The sequence below is a fragment of the Onychomys torridus genome, chromosome 2, assembly GCF_903995425.1.
Source record: "Onychomys torridus chromosome 2, mOncTor1.1, whole genome shotgun sequence".
In the NCBI taxonomy this organism is placed as follows: Eukaryota; Metazoa; Chordata; class Mammalia; order Rodentia; family Cricetidae; genus Onychomys; species Onychomys torridus.
Genome location: NC_050444.1, coordinates 99,248,155 through 99,262,683, shown reverse-complemented (window position 1 = coordinate 99,262,683; position 14,529 = coordinate 99,248,155). Strand labels below are relative to the sequence as shown.

At 36.8% G+C, this 14,529-nt stretch overlaps 1 long non-coding RNA gene across 1 annotated transcript in view; it reads right to left on the bottom strand.

Moving 5' to 3' along the window:
• The window catches only part of LOC118577262, a 75,851-nt gene extending 62,539 nt beyond the window's left edge, over positions 1 to 13,312 (bottom strand). Inside the window, exons 1-2 of the long non-coding RNA XR_004944185.1 lie at positions 12,945 to 13,312; positions 10,916 to 10,986 (exon numbers count right to left, since the gene is read on the bottom strand). This is a non-coding gene — a long non-coding RNA (uncharacterized LOC118577262). The remainder of the gene's footprint in view (positions 1 to 10,915; positions 10,987 to 12,944) is intronic.
• Positions 13,313 to 14,529: the final 1,217 nt, after the last annotated feature.

Sequence of the window (14,529 nt, the reverse complement as noted above, 5' to 3'; positions counted from 1 at the left end):
AACAACAAGGGAACTTTCACCAGAAATCATTCATGCTTTTTCAGCCTTTCGATTTATACCTTCATTCACATTGCGTTCTCTGACCTGCTAGAGATGATGAGAATTAGACATACTACTGAGCAGTGTGCCAGCTTCAAGAACCTGTGCTGAAGGCAGGATGCTAACTCTTAGCTGAGTCCTTAGAAGATAGCTATTGGAAAGGACCTGAAGTTAGGATAAGAATTATGTATGAAACCGAAATAGGAGGGCATTCTGAGGTCTTTGAATGGCCTAACTTTAACCTCCCTTTCCCACTCTGCTCAAGAGCTGTAATGTCCGCTATGCAAAAGGTTCATTGTGAAGGAGGAACCTTTTCACAGTGTAAATAGAGTACCTTTTGTAAGTAGTTCACGTTTCTTTTTCTGGGTGATTCTAAACAATACTTCCTCTTGCTTGCTTTACATTATGCTATAATGTGCAAGTGCATAGATACTTCAGTAATGATTGCTTTTTATTATTTCTATTGCTTTTAGTTATATAGCTATAGTCAGTAAATTGTGCATTTCAACTGGCTAGGTCAATCAGGTCTTATGCCTGTGTATCCTCCCTCTATCCACTACCCCAGTAAAGCTATAGTCCTAATTTTCCATAACCCTAGGGTATTTGCTCCTGGCCTACTTGTCCATGCAATACAGAGGTCTCCCATAATCTGATTTCACCTGATTTTTAACTTTGCATTAATGGGATTATATACTATGCACAAAACTAATATGACTGAAACATTTTAAAATAAATTTTTCTGGTCCCTGTTTTATAAATGTATGATGGGGGTAGCTACATACATGTCATGCCACACATACTGAGGTTAGAGGACATCTTTTTTACAGGCATTGAACTCGGGTTATCAAACTCCAGTCATCCTAGCCCTTTTCTGGGTCTTCATATTCAGTAGTGACTTGTGTTTTTGTTTTGTTTGTTTGTTTGCTTGCTTGCTTTGTTTTATTTAAGTTTGTTTATTTGAGGTGGGTCCTATAGCTTCAGATTCTACTTGTAGCAGAGAGATGACCTTGAAGTTCTGATCCTCCTGCTTCCCCTTCCCAAGTGCTGGGATAAGGAGTCTACTATCCTAACAGATTTTAAATGGTCCTGGAGATCAAACCCAGGGCCTTATACATGCTAGGCAAGCACTTGTACCAACTGGTTGATATCCTCAGCCTCTGATTTGTGGATTCTCAATTTAAGAAAAGGTGTGTGTGTGTGTGTAGGGAAAAGCCAATGAACGATGTTTATAACCAGAGCTGAAATTGTCTGTGGAGGAATAGATAGTCACTATCTTTGGTGTTCTGGGTCAGCAGGTCTTTCTAGTCCACATGCTTCTCTTCATCTTTCAGTCTTTCTTTTTTTTGTGCCACAATCATTTGAAAATGTAAGTACTATGCTCAGTTTAAGAACTAAATACAACAGGCTGAGCTAGTAGCTCATTAACTTGTGGTTTATGATGCTTCTTATTTACACAGTTCCCACAGAATTGTTACCTTTTTCTCCTTGAATTCAATTAAAATTTTCTTTATTCACTTCTCACATGCAAATGTACAAAGAATACAGTTGATATTCCTCCTTCACAAACTTAATTTATAAATACTTTATATGCAAACACAGCCCCAAATATGAAAAATTATACTATTTCTAATAGAAGCATACAAAGTTGGATGTAAACTTACTTTTAAATATTTAGATGTTTTGCCTGCATGTACTGTGTACCACCTATATGCCTGTTGTCCACAGGGAGCCATAAGAGGGTGATAGATGGATGTCCTGTAATTGGAGTTAAAGATAATTGTGAGTCACTGTGTGGGTGCTAGGAATCTAACCCAGATCCTCTATAAGAACAAGAGTACTCTCAATCACTGAGGCATCTCTCCACCACCTAGATGTAAAATCAAATATAGCGTGGTGATTTATTTTAAAAGGACCAAGGTATTTGACTGTACTCTGTTAACCTGTCCTTCCTCATCTTATTTTATCGACTAGTCTTCTTGAAAAATCCTTCTCATTGCCTTAAACTTTATTTGGTAGATTTTTTCCAGTTTCTTCTTCATTGCCTTGGCCTTTGGTTTTCCAGATCCTTCCCGTAGTAAAACTACAAGAAGTGCTTTCAGAGCTTGAGCATGCAGAGTATTAAAACCATGCTTGTGTCTGCCAAAAATCATAGCACAGGTAGCAGGCACTATACTCCCACCCTAGCTCAAAATCCACCAGTTGTCCTATCAACACATACCATCTATCTTGCTCTGTGGGATGTTTGATCTTATCTCTCTGAGATTAGAGCCAGCAAATGTGCTAATTGTGACCTTATGCAACAACTTTAGTAACTCAGAAAAGTATTAGTTTCCTCATAAAAGATGAGTCAGTCTTCCTTTGCCAGGCCATGAAGTTTTATTATTTTGGAATAATCTCTATCTTTGGAAAACTCTAGTTAAAGTCTAGAGTAAGCATTACTGGAACCCCCGCACCATGAACCAATGGGCTGGAGTCCAGTATGAATCTGGTTGTTTGAGGTATTTATATTCTTTTCTTTCCTTTCTTTTGTTAAACTTCAGATTCTCCATTAAAAGATCCTAGGGTTTGACTGCACTCAACTTAGATGCTTTGCCAGCAACTCTTGGCAAAGCCAAGTCTTCCTGAAACACACATCTTGCTTTGAACGCACTGAATCAGGACTCAGATAACCATGTGTTGAAGGGTGATGCCTGTCATTAACACTACACATACAAGACCCAGCCTGCCAAAAGACCATTAAGCAAGGAGAGGGGAATGGAGAGGAAGAAGTAAAAGGAGAAGGAGAAGAGGAGAGGGAAGGGAGGAGAGAAGAGGGAGAGGAAGAACATTCTTTTGAGAGCTCCCATCAGCAACTAAATTTTAATGAACTGAACTTCAGTTATAGCCTGATAATGTAACAATGGAAATTTGCCTAGAAACTTGAAGAAGTAACAGAATAGTCAGAACTCCAATCTGTAACTGAGCTTTCTTCACACAAATGTTCTCTCCTGCTGGAACTAGTATCTTAGTCATGGTTGTGCTCCAAGCATCAAGGTATTTCATACTCTATTTTTTGACATTAGTTATATTTTGGCTCTACTATTTATTGGTCTACGGGGAAAGAGAGGTTGTTAGTACAGAACAAGGACAACACATCTTTAAGTTTGCTTTAAATACCATCTTGCAACATGGCTGATTACATAAATTTGAAACAAATACTATCCTGGAGCATTTTGTAGAGCAGATCCTGTTTGTACATTTAGAAATAAATATGTAAAAATATGTGTCTATGTGTGCTAGATGGTTTCTTTTCACACTGTGCAGAATTTGTCCTTTCTACAATATGCAGGCTTTGTTTTACAGACAAGACATATGAAGAGGCTATTCAATAACCAAAATAAGAAATCTCTCTCTTTTTTGAGCTAGTTACTGCTCACTGCATACTCCAGGGTATCAACTTGGAAAATCCACATTGGAAGAGTCTCAAACTCATAACTGAAAGATGCAATTACAAATTGAATTCTTCTGTACAAATTTTACATAACTTGTAAAATTAAATGTTTATTTTGTCTGTTTCCCTTTCTTTCCCTAAAGCATATAATATGATATGAGAGTGTTGTGGTATGTATGTATGTATGTATGTATGTATGTATGTATGTATGTACATATGTATGCATGCATATATATGTGGCCAGTGGGCAGGGGTGGGGTCTAATATTATGTATCCCACTGAGGAGTGGGAAGAGATGTCAACTGAATTGAACATAAACACAAGGAAATCTTCATTTTCTGCCTGTTCCCTGTGAATATCTTCTCTTAATACTGGATTTTCTCTTACCATACAAAGCAGAAAAGTAAAGACTGCCTATAGATGTTCCATAAGCTACTTAACTAATCCTTCTTACAAATTTTTCTTTATTTCTAGGAGTAGAGAGGTGGCTCAGCAGCCAAGGGCACTTGCTCTTGTAGAGGACCAGAGTTCGGTGCCCACCAAGCTCACAGCCCTCTGTAACTACAGCTCTAGGGGAGCTCCTAGCCTCTGTGGATACCCACAGGCATGTCTGTGCATGCATACAAAATTAAAAACAAAATAGATCTTTAAAAGCATAAATAAGCAAGTCTTTAGTTTTGTTATAAACAAAAAAGATGAGCTGACAAGAAAGAATAATGGTATAGATGCCATAATCATTTGATATAAATGCTGCATTCTGTTCAAATAATTTAATATGAAAAGGAGAAGTTTGATATGGCATTTTTTAAGTTGTGTAGTAACATTTTGAAGTAAATATTTTTGTGATGTGACCCATGAATACTATAATATAAATCAGAAGTAACTATAAACACATGTACCTTTTAAGAATAAAACTCAAACTATATTATTTTTCTTATGGCTACTAACCCCCACGGTGGTAGAATCAGTTTCAGATTCTTCCAAGATGGCCTTTTTGTATATTGGATTATTTCATCTTTATATGATTCCAAAATTGGGCATTATGACTATTTCTTTATAGTAGTGAATATAAACTATAAGTCAGCTGATTGGCCAGTAGCATACCCTTCCTGCTACTGAAGCTAGAAAGGAGAAATGAAAGTTCACAGAGCTCACAAGGTCACATGGCTGGCCTGTGTTCCACATATAGCCCCAATCTAGGACCCTGGCCCTTTGAAATTCTTCTCTGTGCTCACACATGCTAGACAGGCACTCCACCACCGAGTCACATCCCAGAGGAGAGCATGTTGTAATAGAGAAACAAACATCAATTATAACTTCTTAAATTAAATCAGATCCATGCTTCAAATTAGTAAACCTTTATTTGGTGACTTATCAATAGGAGTCTACACCCTATTTCCCCACCCACTCACTGATTGAAGGAATAACATGCCCTTTTAAAGAGAAATGGGGTACCTTCTCCCTCCTTGGTTGCAACATCCTGGAATTAAAAGTAAAGAATAAACTTTTGGGCCACTCTAAACTGCTCAGTGTGCTGCCTAATTAATCCATGCTGTGAAGAGGCTGGGCTCCCTAGGCTTGCCGCTTTTTATCTCTGTAACACACAACTGTGTCTGGAACACTTACCATTTCTGCAGTAGATCAACCAGAGGAAAACCAGACAAGCTACCCAGTGTCCAAACAGGAAGCTGAAAACCCCTGTCTCCTACAGAAATACTAATAAGCTGAAATTTTCTAGTGGAAATCAGCTAAAACACTTCATTCCAACCCATGGATTGTTATTGCAAATTCACAGTCTAAAACCTGAATCCCATGAAGTTCAGTTTTAGTCATCCTTCACCATTGATGTAGTCATGAACATCATGACTTTGTATGTCCCCACTACTGGCAAAATCGTGTGTGGTAGAGCCTTATTTCAGCATTTGCTCATCTGATGCAGATCCTAGGACTCTGACACACCTATAACAACATCTTGATTTGGAAAAAAAAATCCTATTATAGCACGTTCCAGATAACTTAGCTAGGAATTCAGCTTTTGATACTCGGTTCCTGTCAAAGATTCCATATCAAACAATTCATTCCCAAATTAGCAATGCTGAACTCACCCATGAAGCTGACCACAAATTAAGAACAGACCTATTGCTAATCAAATAGTGGATAAATAAACTGAGGGCCAGAGTTTAGCATAGATGGAAGAGACAGGCTTGTAAGACTGTCCAACCAACAATGCCCTCTCTCCGTAACAGTTGAGAACCTGTCTTGTGAAGCTTGTTGTGGATGTTGTTCAAGAGACCGGTTCACAGTGCCATCTCAGCGCACTCTGGCATCTTGAGTAAGCTCAAACTTCTCTTGCACTTCAACTTTCTTAGTAAAACATTTAGGGTTTTTCATGAAGACTCGTGAGAATGAGACCATCACAGAATTTGGCAACTAAACAGCAATGGAAGCTAAGAACTAACACTGCGAAGTCAGCTCCGAATTGCACTTCATTTGGAAACCTGAGTTGTCCAACTTTAATTTACATTTACAATGGTTTGTCTTAAAACAAAAGGAAAATTCTTAATGAGAATTAACCTAGTATAACCTTGAACAAGAACATTCTTTAAAGTGTAGAGACTAGGTAGAGCTTGTCATGCAACCATGGTTATCCTGAATTATATTCTATTTCTTTTGGTTTAACCAGCAATTTTATTATTGTGAGAGACTCTAATCACCATAACCTGAAGTGAAACATGGTACCACATGCTTATTATGTCAACGCTTGGGAGGTAGAGGCAGGGCTACACAGTGAGTTCTAGACCCAGCTACGTAGCAAAACCCTGTCTCAAAAACACAAATCCAACCAAACAAATGAGAATTGATGCTTTTACATCTTTCACATTATTACTTCCAGTTTTCAGATGATACAACAAAAGGCTAGAGAAATTGATTTGCCAACATGCATAAACCTAGTAGACCTTAAACACAGGTTTTTCATATTTCAAGTTCATTACTCTTTCTACATTTGTAGCTTTTAGGATATGGTGTGAAAATTGATTATTTTAATCCTATCATGCTTATTAAAGATTGCAACTTGTCCTTATTTACTCAGTTTCTGGTCAAGACTTAGAATCCTACATAAAGAAGCAATTAGTTTTGAGAATAGGTTCCTAAAGAGAAACATAATCAATTTGATTCCCTATATTATTGACATTGCCTGACTTCCTGACTGCTTCCTCCATCTTTTTTTCATTTACTCCCAGCCCCCAACATTATAAGGGTATAATGGACAAATAAAAATTGCTTGTATTTCTGGTGCACAATGTGATGTGTTGCTAAATGTCTGTTGTGATGTTAAAATTAACCACGTTAGTTTTCTTTGTGTGTATGTGATAACATTTACGAAGCCCTCAGTATTTATTTAAGATTTATTAATTTTTAAATATATGAGTATGTATACATGAACATGAGTTCAGGTAGCCACGTACAGCAATGTACAGTTGTGAGTAACCATGTAGGTACTGGGACTTGAAGCCTGATCCTATAGAAGAGCAACCCGTGCTCTTAACCACTGATCCATCTCTCTAGTTCCCTCATACCCTTTTTTTATTTCTGAAATATTCAAGAAAATATATTAATTATGTTCACCATGCTTTGTGGTTGGTTTCCAAAATGTATTCATGTGGTTTGAAACTCTGTATCCCTAAACTCCATATGCCCATTTCCCATTCACTCTCTCTATTTGTGCACCACTTTATTCTATTGCTAAAATGCAATTCTTTTAGAGTCTTCATTTAGGTGGGATTGGGCAGCATTTATCTTCCAGTGTCTGGCTTCTTTCACATTTCGTAATGACCTCCTCTTTTAGCAGCTAAAAGATTTCTTTCTTCTATCACTAAGTAGTATTACCACACCCCTTATCAGCTACTTATCTGTTGATAAACAGTTAGGTTGATTCCTTGTCATGCTTACTGAGAAACAGGCTGCTATGGAAGCAGAGATAGTTTTTCCATGCACTGATTCCAGTACCTTTGCACACAGAGAAACAAAGTAGCTGGATTAGATGGGAATCCCATTTGCAATTTTTTTTTCAGAAATTTCTATTTTATTTTTCATAATGGCTTTACTAATTATATAAAATTCTCCACACTTGCTGTTTCGTCTTTTTTAGATTAGATATTAAAACAGACAGGATCTCTCTCTCTCTCTCTCTCTCTCTCTCTCTCTCTCTCTCTCTCTCTGTGTGTGTGTGTGTGTGTGTGTGTGTGTGTGTGTGTGTGTGTATGTGTATTGTGTCTCTCTTTCTGCTCTGTCTGTCTCTTCTTATTTATTACTTGTGTTTCCTTTTGACAGATATCTCTTCATGCATCTGCCCATTACTAGACCAGGTTATTTGTATTCTTACAACTGAGTCTTGTTTTTAATATGAATTTCTCTAATCAGATACATAACATTGTAACATGAATTGCTAAACTGTCTTATTAACAATAATTTAAAAATCTCAGATCCAGGTATTGGGGTAAATACTGAACAGAGAGACAGAACAAGCCACAGCCAATTTCACCTCAGCTGATCTTGTTTGCTCAGACTGAAAGCCTCTGAGTCCTCATTGGAATGGATCTCAGCTGAACTGTTGCTAAAAAAGCCAGTAGTTCCTAGTCCTCTTGCCTTATATACATTTCTGCTTCCTGCCATCCCTTCCTGGGACTAAAGGCATGTGTCCTTCCGAAGCAAAGACATGGGATTTCAAGTGTTGGGATTAAAAGTGTATGCCACCACACCTGGCTCTGTTCCCATTGTGGCCTTGAACTCACAGAGATCGGATGGATCTCTGCCTCCTGAGTGATAGTGTGTGCCACCGCTGTCTGGTCTCTATGTCTAATCTAGTGGCTGTTCTGTTCTCTGACCACCAGATAAGTTTATTAGGGTGCACAATATATCAACCACATAAGATGCATAGTATTTCCTTGCATTATATGGTGTCTCCTCTTCCTTTGTTTCCATTGCATTTGATGTCTGCCTCTGTGGTGTCATATTCCAGCAATCATTGCCCACTCTCACAGAGGGAAGCTTATCCCCTTGTGTTCTCCTCCAGTACTGTATTTTCTTGGGTTTTATGTTGAAGTCCATTTTGAATTCAGCTTTTATAACATGTAAAATAAGGTTCCAGTCTCATTGTTCTGTGTGGACATCCAGTTTTCTCAATACCACTTTTTGAAGACTATTCTTTCTTCATTGTGTGCTCTTGAAGTTTCTGAAACTCTATTGACTTTAATTGCATTTATTTCTTTCCATGATCATTGTTCTTTTCCACAGGCCTATGTGTATTTTTATACTTGCACTATGTTGTTTTAGTTACTAAAGCTTTATACTATATTTGGTACTTGGGGAATATGTTTTCAGCCCTTGTATTTTTTTCTTTTTTTTTTTTTTTTGTTGTTGTTGTTATTTGTTTTTTTTTTTTTTAAGACAGGATTTCTCTGTGTATAGCTCTAACTGTCCTGGAACTCCCTTTGTAGACCAGGTTGGCTTCAGTTCTTGTATTTTTGCTGAAAATGGTTTTGGCGGTTTTGAATTATTTTAGGTCCCTACAAATGTGATGATTTCTGCTTTTTTTTGTGTAAAATCTCACTAGAATTTGTTTCCATGGGATCTGTGAATCACTTTAGGTAGCATTTACACTTTAACAATATTAATTATTACAATCCACAAATATTGTACATTACTTGCTGTATTTGCTTCTTTTTAAATTTCATACATGTTTTACAACTTAAAGATCTATCAGCTCTTTAGTTTATCACTAGGGCTAGTGGTTCTTTGATTTTTTTTAAAGCTTTTATAGATGGGAATATTTTCCTGATCCCTTTGTGAAGGTTGTTATTTTGTAGTGTTTCCAGTCACAATGATTTTATATGTTGATTTTGTATCCCTCAATTTTACTGAAAGCATTTATTAGTTTAAATTTTTTTTTTTTTAGTATGTTTAGTGTTTCTAAGAGGTATATGGCACCTGCAGACCTTTTCAAGTCTGAAGTCATTATCCACTTGTTTACAGAATTGATCTGTCCAGAATGCTCAGTGCTATAATGATCAGAATTAGCAATTGTAGGCGCTCCTGATCTGGAGGGAAAACTTCCATCTTCCTCTAATGGAGTGTGGTGTTGACAGTGGGCATCACATGTGCCCTTTATTTTGCTGTGGGAAAGTTTGTTAGTATCTAATTTGTTGAGTCTTTTATCATGAAAGGGTGTTGAAATGCCTCAGATTTTTTTTTTTTTGGGTGTGTGTGTGTGTGTGTGTGTGTGTGTGTGTGTGATTCTACTAGGAAGCACACAGAACTTGTAGCCTCATTCTCTTAATAAGATGCATCATATTTATTGCTTCAATGGCTCTTGTGTGTGGCCCTTGGAAGGAAATGTTTCATTTGTTTTGCTAGTGTTTTGTTGAGGATTTGTGACCTGTGGTCACTAGGAATCTTCGGTGGTAAGTTTTTTTTTTTTTTTTTTTTTTTTTTTTTGGTTTTTTGAGACAGGGTTTCTCTGTGTAGCTTTGCGCCTTTCTGGGAACTCACTTGGTAGACCAGGCTGGCCTCGAACTCACAGAAATCCGCCTGGCTCTGCCTCCCGAGTGCTGGGATTAAAGGCATGCACCACCACAGCCTGGCAAAAGATTTATTTATTTATTATGTATACAGTGTTTTGTTTGCTTGTATCACTTCAGGCCAGAAGAAGGCACTGCACCAAATCTCATTATAGATGGTTCTGAGCCACCATGTGGTTGCTGGGAATTGAACTCAGGACCTCTGGAAGAGCAGTCAGTGCTCTTAACCTCTGAGCCATCTCTCCAGCCCTTGGTGGTGAGTTCTTTTCTTACAGAGTTCTCTGATTTTTTTAAAATGAATTTTTACTCAATTAATTAGTTTAGGTTTCACTCCTCTCCTTCACTGCCTTCCTCCTAGCTCCATCCCTCCCTGGCTGGGTTTTTGCTTCTCAGATCATCCTCCCTCTGTTTTCATATCACACATTCTAGTACCTTCTCTTTCTCCTCCCTTAAGATCTCTTCTTTGCTTCTCATGGTCCCCTTCTTCATTCACTATCAGGTTAATGCTAGCCTTCTAAAACCAGTACTGAAATGCTCTGTTTTCTTCAAAATTTTGGGGGTTAACAGTAACTTTTCTTTCAGTCATCAGGAAGCTGTCTTAAGACAGGCATTTCTTGATTGGTAAGTTTGGTTGCTGACTCTTGCTCTTTGTCATTATCCTTCAAGGTTTCTTCAATCTTCATCACTGACTCTTAGTAGGATGTATGTTTTGAGGAATGTACCTGTTTTTTTTTTTTTTTTTTTTTTTTCTGGGTTGTTATTGATGTTGGCATACAGTAGTAGCCCCTGATAGCTAGTTCAGTGGTGGTATCTTCTTAACTCTATTCTTCCCCCAGGTTATAGTCTGTCACCTTCAGAATATACTTACCCTAACTAAAGGTTGGAAAACAGGACATGTATAGAAGGGAATTAAATAATTAATACATTGAAGTCTTCCTCCTAAAATGAAGTAAACAAAGAAAAAAGGATTTAATGTGATTAAAAATGTGTGATAACCAGTTATCAACAATTTAAGAAAACAGCCATAATTGAAAACATAGACTGAATTTTGACAAAACTAGTAGATAAAACCAAGTGCTCTCTGTATGTTATCTATTATGCACTGTCACTGTGCTTGGTATACAGTCAAGGCTTGAAATTAAATCTAATGATCAAGTTGAGAAAATGAGGTATGTATGCATATTTTTATGTATCCCATTTTTTTTTTTGAGCTGAGGATCGAACCCAGGGCCTTGTGCTTGCTAGGCAAGTGCTCTACCACTAAGCTAAATCCCCAGTGCATATAAAATGGGAAGAACAAACATCATATATTCATGTAAAAATTGAGCAATAGCTTCAGGGACCAAAAGTAAGAGAAACCTACACTGTACATTTTCTAATAGAAGTGGAATATCTACAAATGGTTAATTTCTATTTTATCCTGACTTTCCAACCTTTATGGGCCATCTGCCTACTATCCAGAACCACTTTGCCATTGCACAGACAACTTAAACCCCACAAAGTCAAACACAGACTGGCAGTTTTACCATCCAGTATTGTCTGCTTGATTTCTATTCCTGACACCAGTGAATGACATCTTAAAGTTGCCACCTGGTCATTCGACCATCGATTGAGTATTTCTATACTTGGACAACACTTCTCTTCTCCATAAATGCTCTAGACACCATTAGAATGAAGTACATTTCTATGCTGATGACTTAGTTAGTTCCAAGTCCTTGTGTTCTTATGTGCATTAGTTTACCCCAACATGGGAAATACCTCTACTTCTGTGGTCATATTCTGGACACAGGCACCACCTGAAATGGTTCCAGATGTGAAAATAATCATTCCAGTATTCCACTATGCTATCTATTCATCTTACTACAGCACAATTTTACCTCATAGTGGCCTCCAAGATGCCAAACTAACCATTTCTATCCTGTCTGCATTCTTCTTGTGAAACTTCTCAAATGATTACACTTAATTTCTTAATATGTGTATATAATTCATATATATTCAAAATATGTATATGGAGAAAGACTTAGTAAGTAAAACAATATTATACTGTTGTAGACTAAATAATGTCACACACAGATAACCATGTTATCTTCTATAGCAAAAGAGATTTTGCAGGCATGATATCTTGAGATGTCCTATGGTAGACAGAGTACCCTGGATTAGTTCATGTATTCTGATGTAATCACAACTGTCTCTGGAAGGAAGGAATGAAAAACAAGACGATAGAGAATAAGATGATGACACAATAGAAGCAGAGGGAGAAAAGTGACATGATCAAATAGATGTGTCAGATGCTAAAAATGCAACTACTTCTAGAAAGTGGAATGCAGATGTGCACTCTCCCCAGGACATTTTCCAAAAGAGCCATGCCTGCCAATGTCTTGATTTTACTCTGGGAAGATTCATTTCATGTTTCTGAGACCCAGAACCATAAGAAAATAAATGTGTGTTTTCTAAGTTACTAAGTTTGTAGGACTTTCTAAGCGATGCCTTAGGAAATACACACATATACAAATAGTGAATCTTATAGCTAGAAGCTGATGCTTTGAATTAGAAATTGCCACTGTTTTTTCTCATTCTGAAGATAATTAAATTGGTTCTAAGATTTTGCTGTCATCATATTTCCAAGAATGTTTTAGATATGCCTTTATTACTTTAAGGCATATGTTCTTTTACATCTCTATAGTTGATTCTCTTTTTATACCTTTCTTAGTTCATTAAGAATACCATGCAACATGTTTTGATAATATTCACATCCCCAGCATTTCCCATCTAGATCCATTCCCCCTTCCCTACTCATCAACCTTTGTGTTCTTTTTTCCCCCAACCTATCATGACTAATTTGTACTTTCCAAATATCCTTGGACATGTGTGCTTCCATTGGAGTGTAGTTGACTTACCAGGGGCTTTACTGTTAGAGACAACTGATTCTCCCCCTCTCAGCAACTAACAATCAGCTTTTCCGCTGAGAGTGATCCCATGTTCACTTTTCTTCATCATGCTAGAATTCAGTGTGTCTTGAGCTTTCACAGGTCGTCTGCTGCTGTGTCACAACACTGTGAGTTCACGTATGTGGTGACCCTGCTGTGCCCAGAAGACACAGTTTTCTTGTAGTCATTCTCTGACCCAGGCTCTTATACTCTTTCCAACCTTCTTCTACAATGATCCCTGAGACTTGGAAGCAGAGTACATTGTATTTGTTCCATTTAAGGTCGAGTATTCTGTGGTCTCTTATGCATCTTGGCCAGTTGTGGGTCTCTGTAAATCACCATCTATTTCAAAATAATAACAATGAAAATAATAATATTAACAACAATAGTAAAGCTTCTCTGGTACAAAGAATGAATTAACCTGTGGATATAAAGATAAATTATTAGGAGTCAGCTTAATATTCTACCCAATTATGGTATAATAGTAGTAGATTCTCCCCTAGGGACTTTGACTTGTCTAGATATGGATTCTTTACCCTACGATTTGCCAGATATGTTTAATCTTATTGAAAGGGACTTAAATGCAATAGAAATATGGTTGGTTACTCCCATGATATTTGTGCCACTATTGCATTAGTACAGCTCACAAAGATTTGGCTTGATAACATTGCTGATTACTTTTCTCCTCTGATAGCTTGTTTAACAGAATAATGAAATTTTAATAATATTGCATCACTTCTCTTTTGGTTATTGTTTATATATTGTATGTTTTTCCATCTTTTTACTTTTAACATATTTGTATTCTGATATTTAAATTGTTTCCTTATCCAGTACAAAACTTAATCATTTTGTTTCCATATTTTAAGTATAACACTTAGTATAACATTCACTATGATTAATGTAATCTATTGTAGCCTACAATACTGTACTTGTTTTGTCTTCTTTCTTTTATTTCTTTTCCCCCATGCCCTGTCTTATATGAAAACAACCACAAACTCTATTGTCTCCTTTTAACTCCTATATTGTATTTTGATTGTGTCTCTACATTATTCATTTAGATAACTCCAGAAATTATAGTTTGTATCTTTGACTGATTACAGTAGTCTAAAATTTAAAATATAATATTTATCAAACTACTCAATCTTGCAAAACCATTTTCTTATATACCTAATATCTCTACTTACTTTCAATTCCTGTTCAATATTTCTGAGTTCTGTTTTAAGCATGTGATATTATTTTATATTTGCTCACACATTTGACATCTACTTTGGTTTTTATTACTTCATAAAACTTTATTTTCATGTTGGGCTATTTACTTTTAGTTCAAAACTGCTATTTCCTTTACTGTGTCTATTACCATACTTTCTGTTGTTTATAAGACAGTGTTTCTGTTTTGCTCTTCACATAAGAGTTTTTGGGGGAGGGAGTGGAACTAGGTACAGGGTTGGAGAACGGTTAACTTTATATTCCCTTTCAATGCCTTAAAAATCCCATTCTATTGAGTGGTGACCTTTCTAGTCCCTCTCACAACACTGGCCTATATAAGCATCATTGT